Here is a 27,609-nt window from a genome sequence, read left to right as displayed (position 1 = left end):
GTCATGTGCATAGTATCGCTCAGGGGCCGGCGAAACCACAGTGGTGTCGTGAGCATAGTATCGCTCAGGGACCAGTAACACCACAATGGTGTCATGTGCATAGTATCGCTCAGGGGCCGGCGAAGCCACAGTGGTGTCGTGAGCATAGTATCGCTCAGGGGCCGGCGACACCACCTTGGTGTCATGTGCATAGTATCACTCAGGGGCCAGCGACACCACCGTGGTGTCGTGTGCATAGTATCGTCCAGGGGCCGGCGACATCACAGTGGTGTTGTGAGCATAGTATCGCTCAGGGGCCAGTAACACCACAGTGGTGTCGTGAGCATAGTATCGCTCAGGGGCCGGCGACACCACCTTGGTGTCATGTGCATAGTATCGCTCAGGGGCCAGTAACACCACAGTGGTGTCGTGAGCATAGTATCGCTCAGGGGCCGGCGAACCACAGTGGTGTCGTGAGCATAGTATCGCTCAGGGGCCGGCGACACCACCTTGGTGTCATGTGCATAGTATCACTCAGGGGCCAGCAACACCACCGTGGTGTCGTGTGCATAGTATCGCTCAGGGGCCGGCGACACCACAGTGGTGTCGTGTGCATAGTATCGCTCAGGGGCCGGCGACACCACAGTGGTGTCGTGAGCATAGTATCGCTTGGGGGCTGGCGACATCACAGTGGTGTTGTGAGCATAGTATCGCACAGTGGCCTGTGACAGCACTTTAGTATGTTTTCATTCTGTTGGTATTTTGTTTATGTAAGAGTAAGTTACACGCGTCAATAATTTTTTTTGTTTTTATAAGTACTTGTGCACTTTCATCATGGCAGACGAAAGAGACGATACAATTATTTACGATGAATGCACGGATGTCTTGTCTGACGTTCCGGACGACTTGGACGATTGGGAAGAAGACATTGGATATCAAAAAACTGAAACTGGAACAAAATCGTCGGTAGATAGTGAAATACGTCCAAGAAGAATTCGGCGAACGCTACGGGTGTCAACTAATTCAGATGAATCAGACGAAGAAGACAGACTATAATTTACTGAGTGCCAATAATAAATTTGAAGGATCTCCGGGTCCACACATATTCCCAAAGATACGCAGAGTGTCGTAGATATCGTAGAATTATATACTGGGAACGATATACTTAAATATATTAGCAACAAAACCAACAAGTATTACAGTCAAAATTGCAATAGAAGGAAACTGGACAAAAAAATTCCAAATTTGTCGACGTTACGGGACCCGAACTTAGAAAATGGTTTGGGCTTGCTATCCTTATGGGAATAGTAAAAAAAAAGCAAGGATCGATGATTACTGGTCAAAGAATCCGTTGATAGACACACCGATATTTCGCAAAACGATGTCTCGCAACCGATTCTGACAAATATGATCATTTTTACATTTTTCCGACAACAACAATAAACAGCATAACGCCGACTGACTTTTCAAAGTGCAATTCGTAATTGATTATTTTTCCAAAAACTTTAAAGAAACGTTTAACCTAAGTCAAAACATCTCAATTGATGAAGGAATGATACTGTGGCGTAGACAGTTAAATTTTGAGGTTTAACCCGTCGAAAATTACGAAATATGGCGAACTCATTCGGATGCTGTGTGATTCGAGTACGGGATACAGTTCCTCATTCAAGATATATTCCGGCGCTGGACAACCTTTAGCAAAAACAGTGATGGAACTATTGACACCTTCTTATGGAAAGTGGCAGCATCTCTACATTGATAATTATTGTAACAGTGTAGAAATTGCAGAGAAGTTGCTTGCAAAGAAAATTCGAGTGGAACGATACGGCAAAATAGAGGATTTCCGGAAAAATTAAAGCGCGCAAAAGTCAATGTGTTTGAAGCTTGTCATCAACGGAAAGGTGACAAGCGGCCGGCGCCAAGCAAATAAATTTGTACGAGACGTGCGGACGGCCAAGTGTTAACAGACACTGAACGCGTAATGATAGTTGGAGCTAGACGGCACATTCCATATCAGAAATCGTTAGGGAATTCAGTATTCCGAGATCCATAGTATCAAGAGCGTGCCGAGAATACCAACCATGGACAACGCAGTGGTCGATGACCTTCACTTAACGATTGAGAGCAGCGGCGTTTGCGTAGTTGTCAGTGCTAACGGACAAGCAACACTGCGTGAAATAACCGCTGAAATCAGTGTGGAACGTACGACGGACGCGTCCGTGAGGACAGTGCGGTGAAAACTGGCGTTAAAAGGCTATGGCAGCAAAAGACCTACACGAGCGTTTTGCGAACAGATCGACGTAGAACACAGCGCCTCCCCTGGACTCGTGGTCATATCGGCTGGATTTTAAACGACTGGAAAACCGTGGCTAGGTCAGATGAGTTCTGAATACAGTCGGTAAGAGCTGATTGTAGGGTTCGAGTGTGGCGCACCCCCGAAGTTATAGACCCAAATTGTCAACAAGCCACTGTGCGAGCTGGTGGAGGCTCAATAATGGTATGGGCTCAGTTTGCACGGAACGGACTGGGCACTCCGGTCCAACAGAACCGATCACTGACTGAAATTGTTAATGTTTGGCTACTTGGAGACCATTTACAGCCATTCATGGACTTTATGTTCCCAAGCAACAATGGCATTTTTATGGATACGACTATAGAGGCAGCATGGCTCAATATTTCTGCAGTCTTATTGAGTCCATGCCACTTCGGATTTCAGCACTACGCCAGACGAAATGATCTCCGCCACGATATTAGGAGGAGTCCCATAACGTTTGTCACTTCAGAGTTTAATTAATCAAAACCGAGATAAAGATCAATTTGGCTTTAGGATTGGTAAAGGAACTAGAGAATCAATAATTGGTTTATCAATACTGTATGAAAAAATCACCAGATTTCATTGTTTGTAGGCTTTATTGTTTGATAAAAGGCTTTAGATGGCGTAGAGTGGTCTAAAAGGACACAAATTTTACTGCGCATTAAGGTGGATTGGCGAGACAGGAAAATAATCCCCCAACTTTACAAGGATCAGGCAGCAGTATTCAAAATAAATCAGTGATATAAAATTTTCAAATGTAAATAAAGCTGTTCGGCAGACAAGCAGCCTTTTCCCATTACTCTTCAACATACACACTGAGGATGCCATTAACGAATGTAAAGATACAAATGTTGACAGTAAAGTACTTAGATTGGCAGATGATATAGCAATGTTAGCCGAATCGGAAAATAGTCTCCTAAAGGCCATAGATGGCATGTATAAGCCTTTTCCATTTCAGAAAGACGTAATATAGAAATAAATAAGAAGGAACTGGAATCCTTGCTTGTAGTAAAGTTTTAACAGCCTCAAACCAGCGTCTGGATGGAGGGAATCCGGAGCAAGTTACCAGCTTTAAATAACTGAGTAGCAGAATAACAAAGAATGGTAGGTCAGTTCAGGAGATTAAATACAGGACTGAACAAGTTAAAACACCATCCACCAACCACAGGGAGCTACTAAAATCGAAAAATATTAGTTAACTTCTGTGTGAGTTGTTGTCCTACATGTCTCATAGACGTGGACAGTAAGGGAGTCATAAGGGAAGAGACTTCTACCTTTTGAGGCACGGTGTTGGAGAAGAGTTCTAAGGATTTCATGGACAGAGGGAATATCCAATGAAGAAGTCATCGGTAATATAGGAGAGGAATGATGATTGTCGATAACTATCAAGATACGGAGGGGCCGATTGGTTGGACAGCTGTAGAGACATTGTCGCTTCATTGTGAAACTAGCAGAAGGAAAAACGCCTGGGAAGAATGCACGAGGAAGACCAAGGCTTTATTACATCATGCAGATAAAACAGGATGTGAAATTAACAACATACTCTGAAGTGAAAAGGCTTGCACAAGATATTGAAAAATAGAGAACTAGAATTTCTGCTGATCAACCAGTGGATTGGGAACACAAATCTAGCGGATATTAGCTAGCGTTAAACGTGTAACACGACCTGTAATAGAGATTCAGGAGGGAAAATCGTGTGAAATGTAAATAAATATATAGACATCCGTTAATTTTGTTGTTGTTGTGGTCTTCAGTTCAAAGACTGGTTTGATGCAGCTCTACGCGGTGGTATATCCTATCGAGGCCTTTATCTTGCATAAATTCTGCAAACAACACTGATTTGGACCTGTTTACTGCAGTTAAATGTCGATCTTCTTCTTTCATCATGGTCTAGACCATAGGCTTTTTTCGTCTTCTAAGTATCGAGACATCTTTTTCTTTCTACGAATCTTGTACCTAAGGGTCTGAAATTTAAGGCTCGTCTTGGTAGTCTTGAATCTGTCATTCTTCATAGATGTTCTGGCTTTGTCGGTTAGACTTGATCTTCTCATTTATAGCATATATCCCAAACTCTGCTCTTATGTCTTCTGTTTCTTAGTGTATCTAATCTTGTGCAGCCCTTAACTCCTCTAAATTTAATTTCTGCCGCTTAGATTCTATTTTCTTGCTTTTTAGTTGTCCAAGTTTCACTTCCAAATAGCAATGTGGGGCTGGCCTGGCCATTACATTATAAAACTTCATTTTTGTGTCTTTTATACTTTATTTCTTAGTGTTCTGTTGATTGTTCCGCTTATCATTTGATATTTTGCAATTTATTGTCAATATCCAGTTCATTCTTCTAGGTTACAATATTTCCCAGGTAATTGAAGTGACTGACTTGCTCAACGATTTTGTTTTCTTAGTCCTCAGCGGTTTTATCCCTTTGAAAGGCAACACTTTTGTTTTGGAACGAATATTTTCATATTATATTCTCCAGTAATTTGATTCTGTCTATAGACGGAGCTTTGTAGAGAAATCTCCCCGTACAACTGCAGGATCATCTGCAAAAAGCATCGTACTAAAAAATGTGTCTTGTGATAGCTAGTCTCAAGCCCGGATCGATTTGTTATTTCCATGCTTCAGTCGTATCGACAATGTACATATTAAGAAGTTTGGATGATATCCTATACCCTTGTTGAACCCCTTGATTTATCGGCAAGTCTTCGGATATAGCATATGTTTATTCCTATTTTTGTGCCTGTATACAGACTTTCTATCTATATGCTGAAGATACGCTTTCTTGTGTAATATGTTCCATAAGATTTTCCTATCTACATGGTCGAAGGCTTTCTCTGAGTCTGTAAATGGGATGATTTGGTTACGTGTGAAAATATTACCAGTACAAGATCTTGCTTTTCCGGAACCATGTTGTTCTTCACATAACAGATTTTCGGCAATAATTCGTAGACGTTTAATAATTCTGTTAACTTGGCGTAAATCTTATACGCTGTGTCCCTGATGTTACACCACGATAATTTTGCGTTCATTTCGTTTACTTTTATTAAATATTGGTATGACATCTGCAACTGTCCATGGTTTTGGGATTTGGCGTATATACCAATGCATGTCGTGTAAACGGAGAAGTCCAAACTTTACAAATAATGCCCCATATTTAAGTATCTCGGCGTTTATGTTTTACTCAGGGCCTCGTTTAGTTCTTGGATCGCTATGACATCGCCGTCATCTGGTGTATCCTTTTCAGCCCCCCCCCTCTAACGCTAGGTTTTCATTACACCAAAGCTGTTTATAATGCGTAATCAATTTACGTTCTTTCAGTTTTGTGTAAATACTTTATCATCTTGTAAGCTATGGACTGTGTATCATGGATGTCGTGTTCAGTTCCGCTCAAAAAATTATTCTGCGATTCTTCATTTTTTTTCCTACCAACGGCTTTTACTTTATTTCTTTTCTTTTTATATTCTTATTTCGCAGATGCTGTTTTCGCCTGTAAATATAACTGTACGCTCGTTCCTTTTCCTCAACTACTTTTGCGATATCTACATTCGATACTCTTAAGTCCCTTATTATTTCATCTCTTATTCTTTTCCCCTAGTGACTCATTTGCGGCCAGTTCAATATATAGCTTTATATTTTGCCATTCTGTTTCTAAACTATGACTCTCGTCTGTCTGGTTTAGCGAAAGATTCACTGTGTTTTAGTATAGATGATGTATGTAATAGGCAGACCTTAAAACAGTCTTCCCTTCTTGTCTCAACACTTTTTCTTTTATTCTTTCTAAAGAGAATAACTAGTTTTGCTTCTACTAGGTAGTGGTCGGAGCAAATGATATAAAGATAAGAACATCCTGAACTTGCTTGCGTGTTTTACTGTTGGCCATCACATAAACTATTATTGATCTCTCTCTCCTAGCGCTCCAAGTGTATTTATGTATGCCCCTATTCCTACAAAAAAGAATTTATAATTTTCAGTCCATTACTTGAGTCAAAGTGTGTAAGTGAATGTTCGTTATCAATTATGTGTTGTTTGCAAAACGTTCTCACTGTTAGAGGCACCGGATTATTTTCTTGAGTCAAAATGTATAGGAAAATGTCCATTATCATATATGCGTGGCCTGCAAAAAGTTTCCACTGTTACAGGCACTGGATTATTTCCTATTCTGGCATTTAAATCTCCGCAGATTAATAGTTGGTCCGTTTTGTAGCATTTTTCTACTTGTATTTGGAGGGTTTCGTAAAAAGCCTCAGTCTCTTTTCCATCTTCAGAAGCGTACTTACCAATCCCTGATGAATGCCCTCTGTCCGTTCTGAACCTTGATGTTATGATTCTGTCATTTACGTAAGCATAATCTTCGATTTTAGATTTCCGTTTATTATCTACTAATACAGCTACGCCACTGCTTGCTCTTTTGTCACTTCCTACACCGCTATAGAGCATTAGGTGTCCGTCTAAATCTGCAATTCCTCTCAGCTGTTTCACTGTTTCTGTAATAGTTGCAATATTAATGTTTCTTTGTTTCAGTTCTTTACACAGCTCTGTTTCTTTTAAGTGCAGGCTTCTCACATTTCAAGGCGCAACGTTGAGCTGTCCCAATATTCCAAATCGTTTTTCCTTTTCTTTCTTGGATAGTCTTCTATTTAATCCCTCCGGCTGCTTTCTTTGAAGATTATGAGTAAATCACATTCCGTAGCCACAGTAGACATGTGGTACGGGTGCCACCTTTTGGCCTCATGACTTGCCAGTAATTATTCGTCGAGGTTTATTTCCTCTAGCCTTTGGTGAACCAGACACCTAACTACAAGGCAGCAGCTTTTTAATTTTTCTTCGGGGTTATTTCCCCTAGGAACGTTTGCTTTAGTATGTTTAAGAGCCCTTCCTATCCCATATCTGGGCCCTCCTGGAGGCTGTCTAATCCGAAGTCTTCAGGGGCCTCGTTGTGGACTGCTCTTCGTCTGGTCCCAATACTTCGACCCCTCTGTCTTGGGCTTGGCTTAAATTTCCGCCAGCATAACTCTCAGAGTATAACGGGACACGCAAATCTCCTCACCACGTTAAGGTGACAGTCCTTGAGAAGGAGGGTTGATCTCCCTCTACAATTTGTAGTCCACGTATTTCCCTCCATTACCAAATCTACTATTTCTGAATATGTAAGGATGTGTTCTATGAACCGAATCCTTCTTTTAGTCAATCTAGACCATAAATTTCTTTTCCGCGCAGCTCGATTCAGCACCTGATCCTTAGTTATCCGACTACATTTTAGAAGCTATTGTTCTTTTCATGTCTGAAATGATTATGGTCCACGTTTTGCTTCCGTATTAGACTTCCTAATATTTAAATGTATATTCGATGTTAAAAAAGTTCTCGAACTAACTGAAGCGTACGATACCGCTACACCTCCTCACACGCCATCACCTTACAAGCTAAACTAGAACTCGTTCTACGCTACATATCACTCTATTACCACAACCTGTAATCCAATATATAATACAGATGTAAAGGAAATATTGTTAGCGTTATGTTCTCTTTCTCTTTGTTCACCTATTACATTACATGCTACATCATGACTACGCTACCGGTCGAAGCCGGCGTCCGAACTTGGTAGGTTCAGTTGACAAACATTCTCTTTTCCATACATGCTTTTCTTTCTGTTGCCAGCCATAGTTATTTTCCTGTCCCAGAAATAAAACTCGTCTACAACTTTTAATGTCTTATTTACCAACCCATTTCCTTCAGCATCGCTTGTATTGATTCGATTTTATTCATTGCCTTTGATTTACTTTAATATCCATCTTATATCCTACCTTTCAAGACACTGTCCGATTCGTTCAACTGCTTTACAAAGTCCTTAGCTTCTCTGACATTTAATCGCCAAGTCAAAGGCAACCCTCAGAGTTTCAGATTCTTCCCATGAACTTTAACACTCTTTCCAAGTTCCTCCTTGGATACCTTCACTGCTCACTGCCCGCAATAGCTGTTTCTATTCACGCGATGTCCAGACAACAGCCATGCCAGATTACGAACATTTTATTAGTTTCATTTAATCCTGACTCACCATTAATAACAATCAGGAGCACGTCCACGATTAGCGCTTTGTAGAAAAAAGCAACGAATGATTCTAGATCTTATGCCCTGCGCTGTACTTGGCCTGAGGATCAGCGACGCTGTGAGATGAGATCTGCGTGGTGACGCATTTGGGGCGACAGCGCTGTATTTGGGGACGTGTCGCAACGGCAGCAGCCCAAAACTCTGTGAAATAAGCGTGAGTGGGACGAACATACTGGAGCGAGGAGAATGTATGATACATCCCCAGATACCAGGGAAAGACTACAACAGAGTCACCTTAACTCAAGTCAGGACATAGTTTATTTCATCAGTGGCCTCGATCGCTACCCGCTCAGTGTGTTTACAATTGAGAAACGGCACTCAGAGACCTGTGACTTTGGACTGGTCGCAACTTCCCAGCACGTAGTAACAGTTTTTCTGATTGCGATAGAATTATAGAGCAAACTCCATCACGAGATCTGAATTACATTCTAAGAGGCCCATAACTATGGCCAACATAAAGCCAGCGAGAACGCTTTCGTCCATGTAAGGTGCTTATTCAAATGAGCGAACAATTAAGCAGTTGCACGACTTTATTTATTATTTTTTATCGGGCGCATCCAACAAACGGCACATTAAAACCTTTCCCTTCGTAGTGCGCTATTTTTCTCTAATTCTATTCGCAACATAATTTGCAGACAGTATCCATATACAGGATGGCCAGAAACACCCTGAGAAGCTTGTAAGGTTGTTGCAGAAGTGGTTTGCGCTGAGAAACAACTATTAACAGAAAAATTGGATATGTTTTGCGGTTTCCGAGTTATTTAGCATTGAAGTTAGCCAATCAGGTCGTCGTGCACGCAAATTCAAGTACCTGCACACGCTAAAATGCGGTAACGCACAGACATTTGTAAGTCCCCACTTATTCGTACTCTGTTAAAATGTACCTTTTCTGGAAGTGATAAATTTAAGCTAGGTGAGCGAAAGCTACATGCAGACCAAATGAAGAATCCGTTTGGTGATACTGTCTCTGGCAGGCTGCTTGAATCAGCGCCCATAATCTCACTGGTTAACTTCAACGCTAAATAACTCGGAAACAACACAGTATATCGAATTTTTCCTTAACAAATATTTCACAGGAGGAACTTCCCTGCAACACCCTTACAAAAAAATGGTTGAAATGGCTCTGAGCACTATGGGATTTAACATATGATGTCATCAGTCCCCTAGAACTTAGAACTACTTAAATCTAACTAACCTAAGGACATCACACACATCCATGCCCGAGGCACGAACGGTTCCAGACTGTAGCGCCTAGAACCGCTCGAGCAAAACGGCCAGCCACCTTTACAAGATACACTATGTGATCAAAAGTATCCGGATACCCCCAAAAACATATGTTTTTCATATTAGGTGAACTGTGCTACCACCTACCGCCAGGTACTCCACATCAGCGACCTCAGTAATCCAGAATGAGATTTTCACTCCGCAGCGGAGTGTGCGCTGATATGAAACTTCCTGGCAGATTAAAACTGTGTGCCCGACCGAGACTCGAACTCGGGACCTTTGCCTTTCGCGGGCAAGTGCTCTACCATCTGAGCTACCGAAGCACGACTCAAGCCCGGTACTAACAGCTTTACTTCTGCCAGTATCTCGTCTCCTACCTTCCAAACTTTACAGAAGCTCTCCTGCGAACCTTGCAGAACTAGCACTCCTGAAAGAAAGGATATAGCGGAGACATGGCTTAGCCACAGCCTGGGGGATGTTTCCAGAATGAGATTTTCACTCCGCAGCGGAGTGTGCGCTGATATGAAACTTCCTGGCAGATTAATATCCTTTCTTTCAGGAGTGCTAGTTCTGCAAGGTTCGCAGGAGAGCTTCTGTAAAGTTTGGAAGGTAGGAGACGAGATACTGGCAGAAGTAAAGCTGTGAGTACCGGGCGTGAGTCGTGCTTCGGTAGCTCAGATGGTAGAGCACTTGCCCGCGAAAGGCAAAGGTCCCGAGTTCGAGTCTCGGTCGGGCACACAGTTTTAATCTGCCAGGAAGTTTCAGACCTCAGTAATCATTAGACATCGCCAGGGAGCAGAAGGGGGCGCTTCGTGGAACTCATGGACTTCGTATGTGGTCAGGTGATTGGGTGTCACTTGTGTCATACATCTGTACGCGAGATTTCAACACTCCTAAACATCCCTAGATCCACTGTTTCCGATGTGATAGTGACGTGGAAACGTGAAGGGCCACGTACAGCACAAAAGCGTACAGGCCGACCTCGTCTGTTGACTGACAGAGACTGATGGCAGTTGCAGAGGGTCGTAATGTGTAATAGGCAGACACCTGCATCAAGATCCACTGCAAGCACTGACAGTAAGGCGGGAGGTGAGAGAACTTGGATTTCATGGTCGAACGGCTGCTCATAGCCACACATCACGCCGGTAAATGCCAAACGACGCCTCACTTGGTGTTAAACATTACACGATTGAACAGTGGAAAAACGTTGTTTGGAATGACTAATCACGGTACACGATGTGGCGATCCGATGGCAGGATGTGGGTATGGCGAATACCCGGTGAACGTCATCTGCCAGCGTGTGTAGCGCCGACAGTAAAATTCGGAGGCGATGGTGTTATGGTGCGGTTGTGTTTTTCATGGAGCGGCTTGCACTCCTTGTTGTTTTGCGTGGCACAATCACAGCACTGTCCTACGTTAATGTTTTAAGCACCTTCTTGGTTTGCACTGTTGAAGAGCAATTCGAGTATGGCGATTGCATCTTTCTGCACGATCGAGCACCTGTTCGTAATGCACAGCCTGTGGCGGAGTGGTTACACGACGATAACGTTCGTGTAATGGATTGGACTACGTAGAGCCCTCAATTGAACCCTATAGAACCTTTGGGATGTTTTGGAACGCCGACTTCGTGCCAGGCTTCGCCGACCGACATCGATACCTCTTTAACAGTGCAGCACTCCGTGAAGAATGGGCTGCCGTTCCCCAAAAAATCTGCAGCACCTGATTGAACGTATGCGTGCGAGAGTGGAAGCTGTCATCAAGGCTAAGGGTGGGTCAACACCATATTGACTTCCAGCATTACCGATGGAGGGCGCCACTAATTTGTAAATCGTTTTCAGCCAGATGCCCGCATACTCTTGATCACATAGTGTATGTTGACTGTTTCTGACCACCCTGTACGCCACTGAAACACGAGGGCGTACTGAAAAGTAATGCCTCCAAAGTTTTAATCTGAAAACACTTAAAGATTTTTAAATAAAAGAAACCTTATTAACACTCTACATCCTTAGTCTTCTGCTTTCATCTCAACGGAATCACTTAGGCGACAACCAAGGAGAGACCAGTTTGTTCATACTGTCACTGTGGAATGTCTATCATTGTCGACGGAGCAACAACCTCATCTCTATTAGTTCCGCTTTATCACTATCAAATTGAAGTCCCCGATGGTGTTCTTTAAGTTTTGGAAACAGATGAAAATCGGATGGGTCCAAGTCGGGTTCGTATGGATAATAATCGATGACCCGTATGGAGAATAATCGACGATATTGAACCCAAGGCAACCGATTGTTGCTGATGCTGTGCTCATGTGTGGCCTGGCATTGTCATACTAAAGGAGAGGGTCCTTCGTGTGTGTACGAACTCTTCGATTAGAGACTCAATTACAGCATGCTGTTCTCAAGCACCAGCACAGTTACGTTAAACACTGCCATCTTACACACTACAATTTGGATCCCTCTAGTAGCAGAGAGTTCAAACTTGCGTCAGCGAAACGGGAAAGTCGCCTGAGTAATACGAAAGACATATAGAGCACGCTCACACAGTTGTAAAACCACCGTAGGCTACCGTAGCCTATCGCTAAGTCAGAATAGGCTGCAGTAATTTCCTTAGTAGCTTTGGTCAGTTAAGATCGTAATCGCTTTACCTATACGTTAGATGTGCTGCATACCTACCAGGCATTACCTCATTTCGATCGCCTTGTTTGCGTTCGCGATCTGTCTCTTACTAGGTTCCCCTAGAGACCGGCAACGGTGAACGGTTCAAAAACTGAGTGAGGATATATAAATGGCTCCCGTGACTTACGGAACATTTTTGTTTTGTGTAGTTATTCTCCTGTCTGTTACTTAAAAGTACACAGTATCTATAGTACAATTGAAAATGTCAACATTTAATTCTGGTTTTATTCGAAATTTATTGATTAGTAACGTGGAACAGAGGGATGTTGTATTGAAAATAAAGATACAATGTAGCCCTAGAAAACACAGTTTCCTCAAAAAAAGGTATTATAATAAAAAAACGCAAAACAAAAACATATCAGACATTGCTTCAATACTTCGTCGAGCCTATATCAAACATGTCTCCGCTGTTCGTAAACATCTTGCTCTCTTACTAATAAAAAAGGAAACTATTGCCTTTTATCACGATGGAGAACGTTGCATTGAATACAAAATAACGACAACAATAAGATAAATTTTTTTTTGTGTTTGCAGTTTGGTCCTTTAGGTATTCACACACATTTCAACATTTGTGTTTGTGCATGTAAACCATGTTGTTGTTGAGGTCTTCAGTCCAGAGACTGGTTTGACGCAGCTCTCCATGCTACTCTATCCTGTGCAAGCTTCTTTATCTCCCAGTGCCTATTGAAAGCTACATCCTTCTGAATCTGCTTAGCGTATTCATCTCTTGGTCTTCCTCTACGATTTTTACCTCCACGCTGCCCTACAATACTAAATTGGTGATCCCTTGATGCCTTAGAATGTGTCCTACCAACTGATCCCTTCTTCTAGTCAAGTTGTGCCACAAATTTCTCTTCTCCCCAATTCTGTTGAATACCTCCTCATTAGTTATGTGATCTACCCATCTAATCTTCAGCATTCTTCTGTAGCACCACATTTCGAAAGCTTCTATCCCCTTCACGTCCAAACTATTTATTTTCCACGTTTCACTTCCATACACCGCTACACTCCATACAAATACTTTCAGAAACGACTTCCTGACACTTAAATCAATACTCAATGTTAACAAATTTCTCTTCTTCAGAAACACTTTCCTTGCCATTGCCAGTCTACGTTTTATATCCTCTCTACTTCGACCATCATCAGTTGTTTTGCTCCCCAAATAGCAAAACTCATTTACTACTTTAAGTGTCTCATTGCCTAATCTAATTCCCTCAGCATCACCCCATTTAATTCGACTACATTCCATTATCCTCGTTTTGCTTTTGTCGATGTTCATCTCATATCCTCCTTTCAAGACACTGTCCAAACCATGCTTGCATCAAAAGTAATTGCTTTGGTTACATAAAAACCCAGAAGTTAACGCTGGCAAATAATTTTTGTTACCTATAAAATGCAATTTATATTTTTTTAAGAATATAAATCACTCAGTATACTAACATGCGGGCCTAGTTGTGTGTAACAGAAACAAACACACAACAAGTCTCGCAGTTTTTTGGCACACATTCGTTATGTTTCTCTCCCTACCAGTGCTACCAAGACTACTGGAAATCATACAGTTCATTACGTCATTTACCCTATGTTCTGTACCAAAACTACCGAACTGAACATTTGGTGGAGTACAACTCTAGTGGCATGTAATAACACGCTCGATATTGAGAACAGATTAAAAAATTCGGAGGCTTTACTTTTCAGCACGCCCTCGTGTATTAAGGTGTCCGTGCTTGAGATATGACGTCACAATGAGATGCAAGAAAAACTAGTTTTTGCTTAAAACAGAGCTGAAATTGGCCAACAGCGCTTGTTGACTGCTCTTTAATCATAGTTTCTACCCTTTTCTAAACTTTTTCTCGATCATATGCTTAACGTCAAATGAGCAAAGTAACTCGTTAGTAAAGTAATAAGACGTTGGGGATTCGATTCCCTAAAAAATGGGGGTTAGGTGTTAACTGCTTTTGTAAAACGAACAACGCATGGCTCGAGAGCTGACCCCTTCCAGTGGACGGCCCGCACTGTGCCTGGTCTGCAGATCAACGACGCCGCGAGATGGGATCTGCGTGGTGACGCATTTGCGGCGACAGAGTGCTGTGTTTGAGTCTGGAGACGTGTCGCAACGGCGCGCCTCGCTGGAGCGGCGCTTGCCTTATAAGCAGCGCGAGTGGTTTCTGTATGTGTGTGTATATGTGTCTGGTGGTAGGGGACGGGGAAGGGGAAGGGTAAGGGTGGAGTGGGAGGGGAAGCGGCTGCGGCTGCGGCCGGTGTCCGCGGAGGGGACGCGGGACTCCCTGGCCTCCGGCGTCGCGCAGTCAGTGCGCAGCGAGCGCTGGTGGCGACGAGGTGTGTGATAGCGCGTATGCGTGCCTTCTAGCGGCCGCATCTACAGTCGAACTACTGGCTGCGCGCCGAGTGTCAACGAAACGTCACACGCACTCCGGGAGCGCGTGATTCTTCTCTGCTTCCAACCTCCTCTTTTACCGCCTGTGGTGAGTCCAAGAAACCAATACTTTTTCTCAAGATTTTGTACTTTTTTCTTTTACGTACCTGACTTTCCAATAAAACGTCAGTTTCGTGTGGTTTTTTTACGCAGAATGACGATACTTATTTTTCACTTTTTATGATATTTTTTTGACTTCCACTCAGTTTTTCCTGTCTCATTTATGAAGAGATACCGTGTGCCACCAGCATTCACAATTGTTGGAACACGTGTATGCTCAGTCTCCGGGTGTATAATCGAGTGTCAGCAGTGAAAGCGCGTGCTGACATCGTTCCCTGCCACTTCAGGACTTCGTGTGTTGTTGATTAGCGTAATACATGAGGATATGTACGTAATGCTAGTGACACTGACAGCTGTGTCTGACAAATTGAGAGAAGCTTACTTTATGCTACATTCTTGTGGGATGACAGTTCTACCAGTATCCTGACGTTCACATGCCCACGTGAGTCGAAATTGGCCCAAAACCCCTTTAAATACTCCACGATCTGTAGATTCAGAAACCCTCTAGAAACGTTATCTTCTGAGAATAAAACCCGAAATTTTTCTCTTGGTTCTTCACATTATTTACCGTCTGTGACGAGCCCAACAAACCATTATATTTAATTACTTTTCATATTTCTTCCAAATAACTTATTTCCCAATGACTCGTGCTTTTCAAGTGTTACTTACAGGGAGTGACGAATCTCTTTTTACTTTTCTCATACCGTCTTTTTGTAGTTGCCACTCGCTTTTTGCCGCCCCACTTGCTATAACAGATAATTTATTGTGCCACAATAATTAGCTGCTTTTTCTGTGATTTGTTAGCCTCCTGACATAATAAATACAGTCAACCACCATGAGCTTTATCAATGTAGTGTACCTGTGTGGGCAAATCACATTGTTGTACGTAACAACTCAAAATGGTTCAAATGGCTCTAAGCATTATGGGACTTAACATCTGAGGTCATCAGTCCCCAAGACTTAGAGCTACTTAAACCTATTTAACCTAAGGACATCACACACATCCATGCCCGAGGCAGGATGCGAACCTGCGACCGTGGCAGCGGCGCGGTTCCGGACTGTAGCGCCTAGAATCGCTCGGTCAGAGCGGCCGGCGTAACAACTTAATATGATATAATTACACATAAAGCAGTTATTACGTAAAGCGTTATAGTTTGGAATATTCTGAGCATGATCATCATTTGCCCATTTATGTTTCTGGAACTTTGTTTATATTCTTTGTTGGACTTTCTTCTAGCAAAGTGTACATGTACAGTCTAAGTACCTTTGTCACTGGTAAGGTGTTGACGTTCGTTGGCTGTTCATTTCCCTCCGTCACTACTTCTTGACATAATTTAGCGGCTTTTGTTGCCATCGGAGGCAGTCGAAGAAGATACAATTGAGGTCATTTCCGGAGCAGCAGTCACAGAAGGGAGATGGGACCATACGGACACGATACAGGTGTCGGCAACAACTTCCGTAACTAAATGTAGATGTTGTCACTTGGAAGTTCCTGTTGTAATTTGTTTCTACTCATCAAGGATGTTTTGGCACTGCAGAGACAACTGTAGCATAACCTCTTCCCTTACTTTCACATGAAAGACTTAGTTTGTCATTTCACTGCTTCCTAAACTGAATTTTGATGGTAAAGAGGAAGTCGTACAGGGGTAGTTTATTGCATCTCAATGCGTCTTTAGCTTCAGGTACCGCCTTATTTATTGCTCATGTCGCGCTTCATTTGCGATTGTTGGAACATGTATGCGTTTGCTTAGTCTCCGGGTGCTGAGTCAAGTATTTACAGTGTACACGTATATTAATATCATTTGCTGCCATTTCAGAAGACAGTGTGTTCTTGGTAAAAGTAATAAAGTGACACTGACTGCTGTGCTTGAGAAATTGATTGTAGCCTGCTTGTGCGACTATCATGTATGTTATGCTGTTATTCCGGCATTCAAATCCTGCCTTGAGTAGAAACTTGCCCTAAATTCTCTTTAGAAAAACATTTCCTTATTCATCTTCTATTCAAGGATTAAGCGAGGACAAAGTCTGTTCCGATGTGTGTATATTCTACGGTCTTTCCGTATTCTATCTTCATTTTGAACCATAATTCGTACCCAGGAATAGTTTGTAAATGTTTATAACATATTCTGTAGTTTCTTATCATTGTACTCAAAGTGGTTCGTCCTTATAATATCTTGCATCTAGGTTTCTCTTCCTGTCTAAAAAAGTATATCAATGCCTTCCTATCATTTTTTTTAACTTCTTCTGCTTCGCTTTGGATATTGCGTAGCTGCTGTTCAAACTTTGTTCCCAACATAAAACCTAAAACTGCAACTGTGTTAAAAAAATTTGTTGCTTCCTTAAGTATCTTGGTTTTGAGGTTCTTGTAAGTGATTCGCATATATTTCAGAATTTATTTAGTCTTTCATCCAGGTTTGTATCATTATTGTGTGAAATGTAATATTTTAAATATTGAAACGCAATCCCTTACAAAAAAAAAGTGAAGGACCCAGAAGAGGAGGAAGTAAAAAATTGGAACATCGCGTGCTGAAATGGTATGTGACGTAGTTTCAACGATTACAATATCGAATCAAATTTACAAACAAGTTGGCAGTATCAAGCCATTTATCAATAGTGGGCTGCACCCCCTCTCGCGCCGGTCGGTGTGACCGAGCGGTTCTAGGCGCTTCAGTCTGGAACCACACGACCGCTACGGTCGCAGGTTCGAATCCTGCCTCGGGCATGGATGTGTGTGATGTCCTTAGGTTAGTTAGGTTTAAGGAGTTCTAAGTTCTAGGGGACTGATGATCTCAGATGTTAAGTCCCATAGTACTCAGGACCATTTGAACCACTTTGAACCCCTCTCGCATAGATGCATGATAAACGAGTGAGTCGGTTGAAAGGGTGTCATAGAGCCGTAGCATCCCCTGCAGAGGCAAGCTGACCCACAACTGTTCTAACTGGTCGTCGCTGTTCTGGATACTCGCACTGGGACGGAGTTGGTTTCCGAGATGATTCCACACACGTTCTATTGGAGCAGATTAGTGGACCTCGCTGGGCACGGGAGTACCTCAACATCAGCCGGCCGTGATGGCCGTGCGGTTCTGGCGCTGCAGTCTGGAACCGCGGGACTGCTACGGTCGCAGGTTCGAATCCTGCCTCGGGCATGGATGGGAGTGATGTCCTTAGGTTAGTTAGATTTAAATAGTTCTAAGTTCTAGGGGACTGATGACCTAAGATGTTAAGTCCCATAGTGCTCATAGCCATTTGAACCATTTTGAACATCAACATCAGACAGTTCATACTGTAAGTAGGCTGTTTAGATTTTTATATTGGTAATGCCACGTAGCGCTCTGTATGAAAATCACTGGCTGTGCTGTGTGCAGTCTGTGGCTAGTTTGCATTGTTGTCTGCCATTGTAGTGTTGGGCAGCGGCAGCTGGATGTGAACAGCGCGTAGCGTTGTGCAGTTGGAGGTGAGCCGCCAGCAGTGGTGGATGTGGGGAGAGAGATGGCGGAAGTTTTGAAATTGAACTGCTATATATATTATGATTATTAAGGTAAATACAGTGTTTGTCCTCTATTAAAAGCTTTCATTTGCTAACTATCCCTATCAGTAGTTAGTGCCTTCCGTAGTTTGAATCTTTTATTTAGCTGGCAGTAGTGGCGCTCGCTGTATTGCAGTAGTTCCAGTAACGAAGATTTTTGTGAGGTAAGTGATTTGTGAAAGGTATAGGTTAATGTTAGTCAGGGCCATTCTTTTGCAGGGATCATCGATAGTCAGATTGCGTTGCGCTAAATAATATTGTGTGTAAGGTTAAGCACAGTCGTGTATAAATTGCACAAAGGGGACGTTTCACAATACAGACATGTGCAACTTGCAGAAGGACACTGTACTGTTGAAAAATGGGACCATGACGCTGTCGGACGAGAGATACCACGCGAGGACGCAAGATCTCCTTGGCGCGCAGTTGTGTCGTCAGTGTTCCCTCAGTCACTATCACCCTTGATCTGAAGTCATCCCCTATGGCTCACCATCATAACATAACTAATGAGGAGGTATTGAATAGGATTGGGGAGAGGGGGAGTTTGTGGGACAACTTGACTAGAAGAAGGGATCGGTTGGTAGGACATGTTCTGAGGCATCAAGGGATCACCAATTTAGTATTGGACGGCAGTGTGGAGGGTAAAAATCGTAGAAGGAGACCAAGAGATGAATATACTAAGCAGATTCAGAAGGATGTAGGTTGCAGTAGGTACTGAGAGATGAAGAAGCTTGTACAGGATAGAGTAGCATGGAGAGCTGCATCAAACGTCTCAGGACTGAAGACCACAACAACAACAACGGCTCACCACGCCATGACGCTAGGAGTAAAACTAGTGCATTGGACGAATGGGACCTCTCTCCTGGTCGCCGCCGTACTTCCTGACGATGGTTGTCTGGGTAGTGCACAACCGCGATTCATCGCTGAACACAATGCGACGGCATTCATCGGCAGTTCATGCACCACTCCAGTCGCAGCCGCTTGTGTTGCGGTGTTAATGCCAGTGTACGCATGCAACGGTAGTTGCCTACTCCGCTGCTGCTAGTCAATGGTGCGGGACGACACAGAAGGTTACAAGGACACCATTTGGTGTTCTCAGATACCAGGTACAGGTGTGAAGATCTGACGGTACGCTAGGTGAATAGTACGGCGATCTTCCCTTCGTGCCTGACGCTGTGGCCGAGCTGTTCTAGGCGCTTCAGACCGGAACTACGCTGCTGCTACGGTGGCAGGTTCGAATCCTGTTCAAAAAACGTTCAGATGTGTGTGAAATCTTATAGGACTTAACTGCTAAAGTCATTAGTCCCTAAGCTTACACACTACTTAACCTAAATTATCCTAAGGACAAACGCACACACTCATGCCCGAGGGAGGACTCGAACCTCCGCCGGGACCAGCCGCACAGTCCATGACTGCAGCGCCTGAGATCGCTCAAAAAAAAATGGTTCAAATGGCTCTGAGCACTATGGGACTTAACATCTGAGGTCATTAGTCCCCTAGAACTTAGAACTACTTAAACCTAACCAACCTAAGGACATCACACACATCCATGCCCGAGGCAGGATTCGAACCTGCGACCGTAGCAGTCTCGCGGTTCCGGACTGCAGCGCCTAGAACCGCAAGACCACCGCGGCTGGCTGAGACCGCTCGGCTAATCCCGCGCGGCTTCGAATCCTGCCTCGAGCATGGATGTGTGTGCTGTCCTTAGGTTAGTTAGGTTGGTTCAAATGGCTCTGAGCACTATGGGACTTATCTTCTAAGGTCATCATCCTCTATAACTTTGAACTACTTAAACCTAACGAACCTAAGGACATCACACACATCCATGCCCGAGGCAGGATTCAAACCTGCGACCGTAGCGGTCGCGCTGTTCCAGCGCCTAGAACCGCTCGGCCACTACGGCCGGCGGTTAGTCAGGTTTAAGTAGTTCTAAGTGTAGGGGACTGATGAGCTCAGATGTTAAGTCCCATAGTGCTCAGAGCCATTTGAACCATCTTCCCTTTGTGCTGGTCAGATGTGTTCGATCTGAATCTTGACGACGAGTATGCTTGCCTTCACATTGCCATCAGTCCAACCTTGGGCCACTAGCATATTCGACGAGTGCCTCACAAAACTGGATATTGCACGATTCTACCAGCCTGCCGGTAGAGCCGAAATGAGGCTATTTCAAACTCTGTGTCCTAATGATTACTGATACCGGTGTTTCGACCGAGTACCGAGCTTATCTACATCTATATGGCTACTCTGCAATTCACACTTAAATGCCTGGCAGAGGGTTCATCGAACCATTTTCATACTACTTCTCTACCATTCCACTCTCGAATGTGCTTCACAGTGATTATTCAACATCTGACGCTGTCCAAGCCCCTCATATATCCTTCCAACCCTGGTGACACTAAACTTGGACAACACTAATACATTAATAGTGAGCTACCGGATGTTCAGCGGAGTTGTTGTTTTAATTTTCTCCACAATAATTGGACGACTGATCCAGCCGTCTTTTTCAGAGTTGTGAGTTTTGCAGTTATGTGCACTCGCACCCTGGACTCCAACCAGACTGTGAGCTATTGTTGGTCTCACGCCGCTATTTATAGCTGATTTCGGGTACCGACGTCCACTGCGCCCTTTGCTGCTCTTTTGTTTTACCGATCACGCACTGATACTCCGTGAAACGCAAATTCTCTGGATAACACTCATCTCACAAGACTTTCTGCAAACGTGACGTATTTGGACGTCACACGCAATAACGATGGTCGATGTTGCACCATGTTAATTTTTGCATATCTAGCTATTTTGTACTATAATTTGCAGTATGCCGTTTCAGGGCAAAGGCGCATTGAAAATTTATCACATAAACGTCACCATTATCATTAAATTTCAGTTAGTAAAGCATCGGCGATATGAGCCTTCGAGACATACTATGATAACTAAGACAGGAGGCTGAAATCACATGACCAAGCGCTAGCGTAATGGATACTGTCGTGGCTTAAACAGTCGAAGGCTGTAGGTTTGAATTACACTAAATACCAATATTTTTTTCTTCTTCATCTTAACGTAGCCAACATATTCTGGGACTTTGTTACGAATGTAATACAAGTATTTTCTGCAATATTCAATGTTATTTGCATTTCCGTGTGATTAAAAAACGAATGATGATATAAATATTTGCCGATTTCCGAGTGAAACGAGGAGCCATAGCATTCATATTCTCCCTTGTACAAATATTTCGCTACTCATTTCCTAATATTTAGCGATTTCCGAATGCGTGGTTGGGCAGGAACTTAAACTGCTGCGACTGAAACAAGCAGCAATAAAATTGACAGTCTTCCTTCTCACAAATATTTGACTCTATATTTCCGAATATGTGGCAGAAGCCTAAGAGAACAGCTTTTAATTACTGTGATTGAAACGAGCTGCAGCCGGCCGAAGTGGCCGTGTGGTTCTAGGCGCTGCAGTCTGGAAGCGCGAGACCGCTTGGGTCGCAGGTTCGAATCCTACCTTGGGCATGGATGTGTGTGTTGTCCTTAGGTTAGTTAGGTTTAACTAGTTCTAAGTTCTAGGGGACTAATGACCTCAGAAGTTGAGTCCCATAGTGCTCAGAGCCATTTGAACCATTTTTTTGAAACGAGCAGCAATAATGTTCCTATTTATTCCCGAATATGTGGCTATTTCTGTGTGTTTGGTTATATAGGAGCCTAAAACGACAGCATAAATTGCTGTGAGTGAAACATTCATATTCTTCCTTGTCATAAATATTTGGCCCTTTATTTCCGAATGTAAGGCGATTCCGAGTGTGTGGTTAGGCAGGAACCTAAGAGGACAGCACTAATTGCTGCTATTGAAACGAAAAGCAGTAACATTCATATTCTTTCTTGTCACAAAATCGATAGAAATTCCTGCGATTATCGATACTGCGCGTGACGTCAAAAGTCACATTTGTAGAAAGTCTTGTGAAATGAGTGTCATCCAAATTCCTTCATTGTTTTCCAGCTCTGATGGATGTGGTGCTTGGCGAAGTTTTAATAAAGTGAGTGCCGAAGTCTAATAAAAAGGGACAGAGGTTTCGATTCAAATAACGCGTGGGGTCCAGCACTCAGTTTATTAAAATCTGGCCGACAATAGCATCCAGGAGAGTCAGAAAACGTTGAGGAAATCTGCGTTTTGCGGAGTATCAGAGCGTACTCTGTAAAACAAAAGAACATCGAAGGGCGCAGTGGACGTTGGGAACTGAACTCTGTTACAAAAAGCGGCTTGTGGCCAACGATAGCTCACAGTCTGGCTGGAGCGGCGAGCACACATAACAGCAAAATTCACAGCACCTGTAGAAAACGACTTGGTCGGTCGTCCAAATATTGTGCAGAAAATGAAAACAACAACTCGGCTGTACGCCCGCCAGTCACACGGAGAAACCTTGAGAGGTCACAAAACTAATGCACTCTGGCAACCGTTTTGCCGATCACAGAGAATCAAACTCCAACCACGTATACACCTGCCTGATGCTGTATACGAACAAAGTTAAATTGACATCCGACCATATCTCCTCAGTGTTTAACTTTTTGTCAGGCAGGGTATCTTAGATCTTCTATAATTGTCCGCCGTTCGTGGTCTCGCGGTAGCTTTCTTGGTTCCCAGCGGGGTAAGGGATTTTCACCTGCCCCGAGATGACTGGCTGTTGTTGTGTCGTCTTCAGCATCATTCATCCTCGTTACGGTCGGAGGAAGGCAACGCCAAACCACATCCATTAGGACCTTACCTAGTACGACGGTGCGGGTCTCCCGCATCGTTCCCATACGCTCTGTCAAGATGCATGGGATTTCATTTCGATAATTGTATCTTCAATAACAGGTTTTGAGTTTTCTGGCCCCCTTGCTTTAAACCAATCATCATTGTTTTGTCGGCAGAAGTTTTCCTATCATATCCTGTTGCCGTATCGTTTAAATAACAGGTTGCTCTTCCAGTTTGTAAAATCAGTCATTCTCTGATACGCAGTCGAAATTGTTTGCTGGAGTTCCTTTGTGACGGGCTCGTGCGACGGCGTGTAATAACGATGGAAGCACACCTTTGTATGGTCACTTTTAGAGCCTAAGCGTGCTTAGCGTGCATGGTAAATGCTTGAACTATACTGAGGTAAAAAAAAAAAGGTGATTGGATAGCGACATGCACATATGGCGGCGCTATTATGTACTCCTGGATTTCCGGAAGGCTTTTGACACTGTACCACACAAGCGGCTCGTAGTGAAATTGCGCACTTATGGAATATCGTCTCAGTTACGTGACTGGATTTGCGATTTCCTGTCAGAGAGGTCACAGTTCGTAGTAATTGACGGAAAGTCATCGAGTAAAGCAGAAGTGATTTCTGGCGTTCCCCAAGGTAGTGTTATAGGCCCTTTGCTGTTCCTTATCAATATAAACGATTAGGGAGACAATCTGAGCAGCCGTCTGCGGTTGTTTGTAGATGACGCTGTCGTTTATCGACTAATAAAGCCATCAGAAGATCAAAATAAACTGCAAAACGAGTTAGAAAAAATATCTGAATGGTGCGAAAAGTGGCAGTTGACACTAAATAACGAAAAGTGTGTGGTCATCCACATGAGTGCTAAAAGGAACTCGTTAAACTTCGGTTACACGATAAATCAGTCTAATCTAAAGGCCGCAAATTCAGCTAAATACCTAGGTATTACAATTACGAACAACTTAAATTGGAAAGAACACATAGAAAATGTTGTGGGGAAGGCTAACCAAAGGCTGCGTTTTATTGGCAGGACACTTAGAAAATGTAACAAACGTACTAAGGAGACTGCCTTCACTATGCTTGTCTGTCCTCTTTTAGAATAGTGCTGTGCGATGTGGGATCCTTACCAGATAGGACTGACGGAGTACATCGAACAAGTTCAAAGAAAGGCAGCACGTTTTGTATTATCTCGAAATATGGGACAAAGCGTCACAGAAATGATACAGGATTTGGGCTGGACATCATTAAAAGAAAGGCGTTTTTCGTAGCGACAGAATCTTCCCATGGAATTCCACTCACCAACTTTCTCCTCCGAATGCGAAAATATTTTGTTGACACCGACCTACATAGGGAGGAACGATCACCAAGATAAAATAAGGGAAATCAGAGCTCGTAGGGAAAGATATAGGTGTTCATTCTTTCCGCGCGCTATACTAGATTGGAATAATAGAGAATTGTGAAGGTGGTTCGATGAACCCTCTGCCAGGCACTTAAAGGTGATTTGCAGAGTATCCATGCAGATGTAGATGTAGAGGACATAAAAGGGCAGCCCAGTGGCGGAACTGTCATTTTTACTCATGTGGTTCATGTGAAAGGTTTCCGACGTGGTTATTGTCGCACGAGAATTATCAGGCTTTGAATGCGGAACCGTAGTTGGACTTAGACGCATGGGACATTCCACTTCGGAAATAGTTAGGAAATTCAGTATTCCGAAATCAACAGTGTCAAGGTTCTGCCGAGAATACCAAATTCCAGGCATTACCTCTCGCAACACAGTAGTCGACGGCCTTCTCTTAACACCGAGAGCAGCGGCGTCTGCGTAGAGTAGTCACTGCTAAAAGACATGCAACACAGCGTGAAATAACCGCAGAAACCGAGCTCGCGCTATTCGTCCACGAGACTCAGAGGGCCATAGATACGGGTTCACAGGTAGATGCCGTGTTTCTTGACTTCCGCAAGACGTTCGATACAGTTCCCCATAGTCGTTTAATGAACAAAGTAAGAGATATGGATTATCAGACCAATTGTGTGATTGGATTGAAGAGTTACTAGATAACAGAACGCAGCACGTCATTCTCAATGGAGAGAAGTCTTCCGAAGTAAGAGTGATTTCAGGTGTGCCGCAGGGGAGTGTCGTAGGACCGTTGCTATTCACAACATATATATATGACCTTGTGGATAACATCGGAAGTTCAATGAGGCTTTTTGCGGATGATGCTGTGGTATATCGAGAGGTTGTAACAATGGAAAATTGTACTGAAATGCAGGAGGATCTGCAACGAATTGACGTATGGTGCAGGGAATGGCAATCGAATCTCAATGTAGACAAGTGTAACGTGCTGCGAATACATAGAAAGAAAGATCCTTTATCATTTAGCTATAATATAGCAGGTCAGCGACTGGAAGCAGTTAATTCCATAAATTATCTGGGAGTACGCATTAGGAGTGATTTAAAATGGAATGATCATATAAAGTTGATCGTTGGTAAAGCAGATGCCAGACTGTGATTCATTGGAAGAATCCTAAGGAAATTCAGTCCGAACACAAAGGAAGTAGGTTACAGTACACTTGTTCGCCCACTGCTTGAATACTGCTCACCGGTGTGGGATCCGTACCAGATATGGTTGATAGAAGAGATAGAGAAGATCCAATGGAGAGCAGCGCGCTTCGTTACAGGATCGAAAGCGTTACGGAGATGATAAAGAAACTCCAGTGGAAGACTTTGCAAGAGAGACGCGCACTAGCTCGGTACGGGTTTTTGTTGAAGTTTCGACAGCATACCTTCACCGAGGAGTCAAGCAGTATATTGCTCCCTCCTACGTATATCTCGCGAAGAGACCATGAGGATAAAGTCAGAGAGATTAGAATCTACACAGAGGCATACCGACATCTTTCTTTCCACGAACAATACGAGACTGGAATAGAAGGGAGAACCGATAGAGGTACTCAAGGTACCCTTCGCCACACACCGCAGGTGGCTTGCGGAGTATGGGTGTAGATGTAGATGTAGAAGTAGAAATCAAAGTGGGACGTACTACGAACGTATCCGTTTGGACAGTGTGGCGAAATGTGCCGCGAATGGACTATGGAAGAAGACGACTAATGGCAATTCCTTTGCTAACAGCAGGACATCGCCTGCATCGCCTCTCCTGGGCTCGTGAAGATATGGGTTGGAACCTAGACGCCTGGAAAATCGTGACCTGTTCAGATGAGTCCCGATTTCAGTAGGTAAGAGCTGATGGTAGGGTTAGAGTGTGGCGCAGACCCCACGAAGCTACGGACCCAAGTTATCAACAAGGTACTGTACAAGCTGGTGGTGGCTCCATAATGGTGTGGGCTATATTTGCATGAAATGACCGGTTCCTCTGGTCCAACTGAACTGATCATTGACTGCAAATGTTTATGGTCGGCTACTTGGAGACCAAACAACAACACAGTTTTTATAGATGACAACGCGCCATGTCACGAGGCCACAATTTTTTGTGATTGGTTTGAAGAACATTTTGGACAATTCGAACGAATCATTTGATTACCCAGATCGCCCTACATGAATCCCATCAAACATTTATGGGACGTAATCGACAAGTCAGTTCCTGCATAAAATCCTGCATTGGCAATACTTCCGCGGTTATGGGCAGCTACAGAGGGAGCATGGTTGAACATTTCTGCCGGGGGCTGCTAACGACTTGTTTAGTCCATGCCACGTCGAGCTCCTGGACTAGGCCGGGCAAAGGAGGTCCGGCACGATATTAGCAGGTATCTCATGACTTTTTTCTCCTCATTGTACGAGAAGATGTGAACGTACTAAATGTGTGGTGAACGATGAATGGTACGTTTAGTGGCTGCCTGTTGTATGCAATGACAGTGCCTCTGAGCGTAGCGCCAGGCGTGTTGTGTGACTAAGTGCTATAGTTCCACGTAGTCGCTTTTTGATTGACGCTATACGCATAGCTCCTTGCGAGTATGTCTTGGTTCTTTGACTTTCTTCTACTTCTAGCTAATTTGTGAATAGCTGTTAACTTTGGTAGAACAATTTTTTCCCTTTAGGGTCAGAACCGTTAATAATACAAGTAGGGCAAACGCGGAAACTGCTTCCCTGATGCTAGACAAATCTCGCGGCAAGTAACTGGCAATTAACTTCATTCCAACGTTTCGTGGGTGAAGTGCGATGGAATTCTATATGCAAAGCTTTCTTTTAACCGTACATTTTTACTATGTCGGGTCTTCCACTTATACGTATTTCAGGAACACTTGCTGTCAGTCAGTTCCGTTTTTCTCCTTTCTTCTTACGTTAACTTCATGATATTAGCGCCTTTTCGTGTTTTGTTACTTTTAGTGGAAAGTATGTGCGTTCAGTTATAAATGAAATTGTTGGAAATTTAGGTAACGTATCCGACTTTTCCTGGAAAGCGGAAAAAAGAAAAATGTCTCTAAAGCTGTAGCGTGAAGTGTATTATTACTAGAGCTTCTGTAAAGTTTGGAAGGTAGGAGACGAGATACTGGCAGAAGTAAAGCTGTGAGGACGGGGCGTCAGTCGTGCTTGGGTAGCTCAGATTCGTAGAGCACTTG

General features: G+C 43.4%; 1 protein-coding gene across 2 annotated transcripts in view; it reads left to right on the top strand.

Annotated features, from left to right (window-relative positions):
- LOC126088532 (protein artichoke-like) overlaps nt 1–27,609 on the top strand; it is a 591,709-nt gene that overhangs the window by 182,655 nt on the left and 381,445 nt on the right. The window contains exon 1 of one of the 2 annotated variants that reach the window (XM_049906704.1): nt 14,587–14,774. The exons of the other annotated variant lie outside the window; for it this stretch is intronic. The gene's annotated coding sequence lies outside the window, so the exon portion shown is untranslated. Of the gene's footprint in view, nt 1–14,586; nt 14,775–27,609 lie in introns of those variants that run through there. 2 annotated transcript variants of the gene reach the window in all.

The sequence above is a fragment of the Schistocerca cancellata genome, chromosome 6, assembly GCF_023864275.1.
Source record: "Schistocerca cancellata isolate TAMUIC-IGC-003103 chromosome 6, iqSchCanc2.1, whole genome shotgun sequence".
NCBI lineage: Eukaryota > Metazoa > Arthropoda > Insecta > Orthoptera > Acrididae > Schistocerca > Schistocerca cancellata.
Note: the sequence above shows the minus strand (reverse complement) of the source record. Positions and strands in the feature narration are given on the sequence as shown.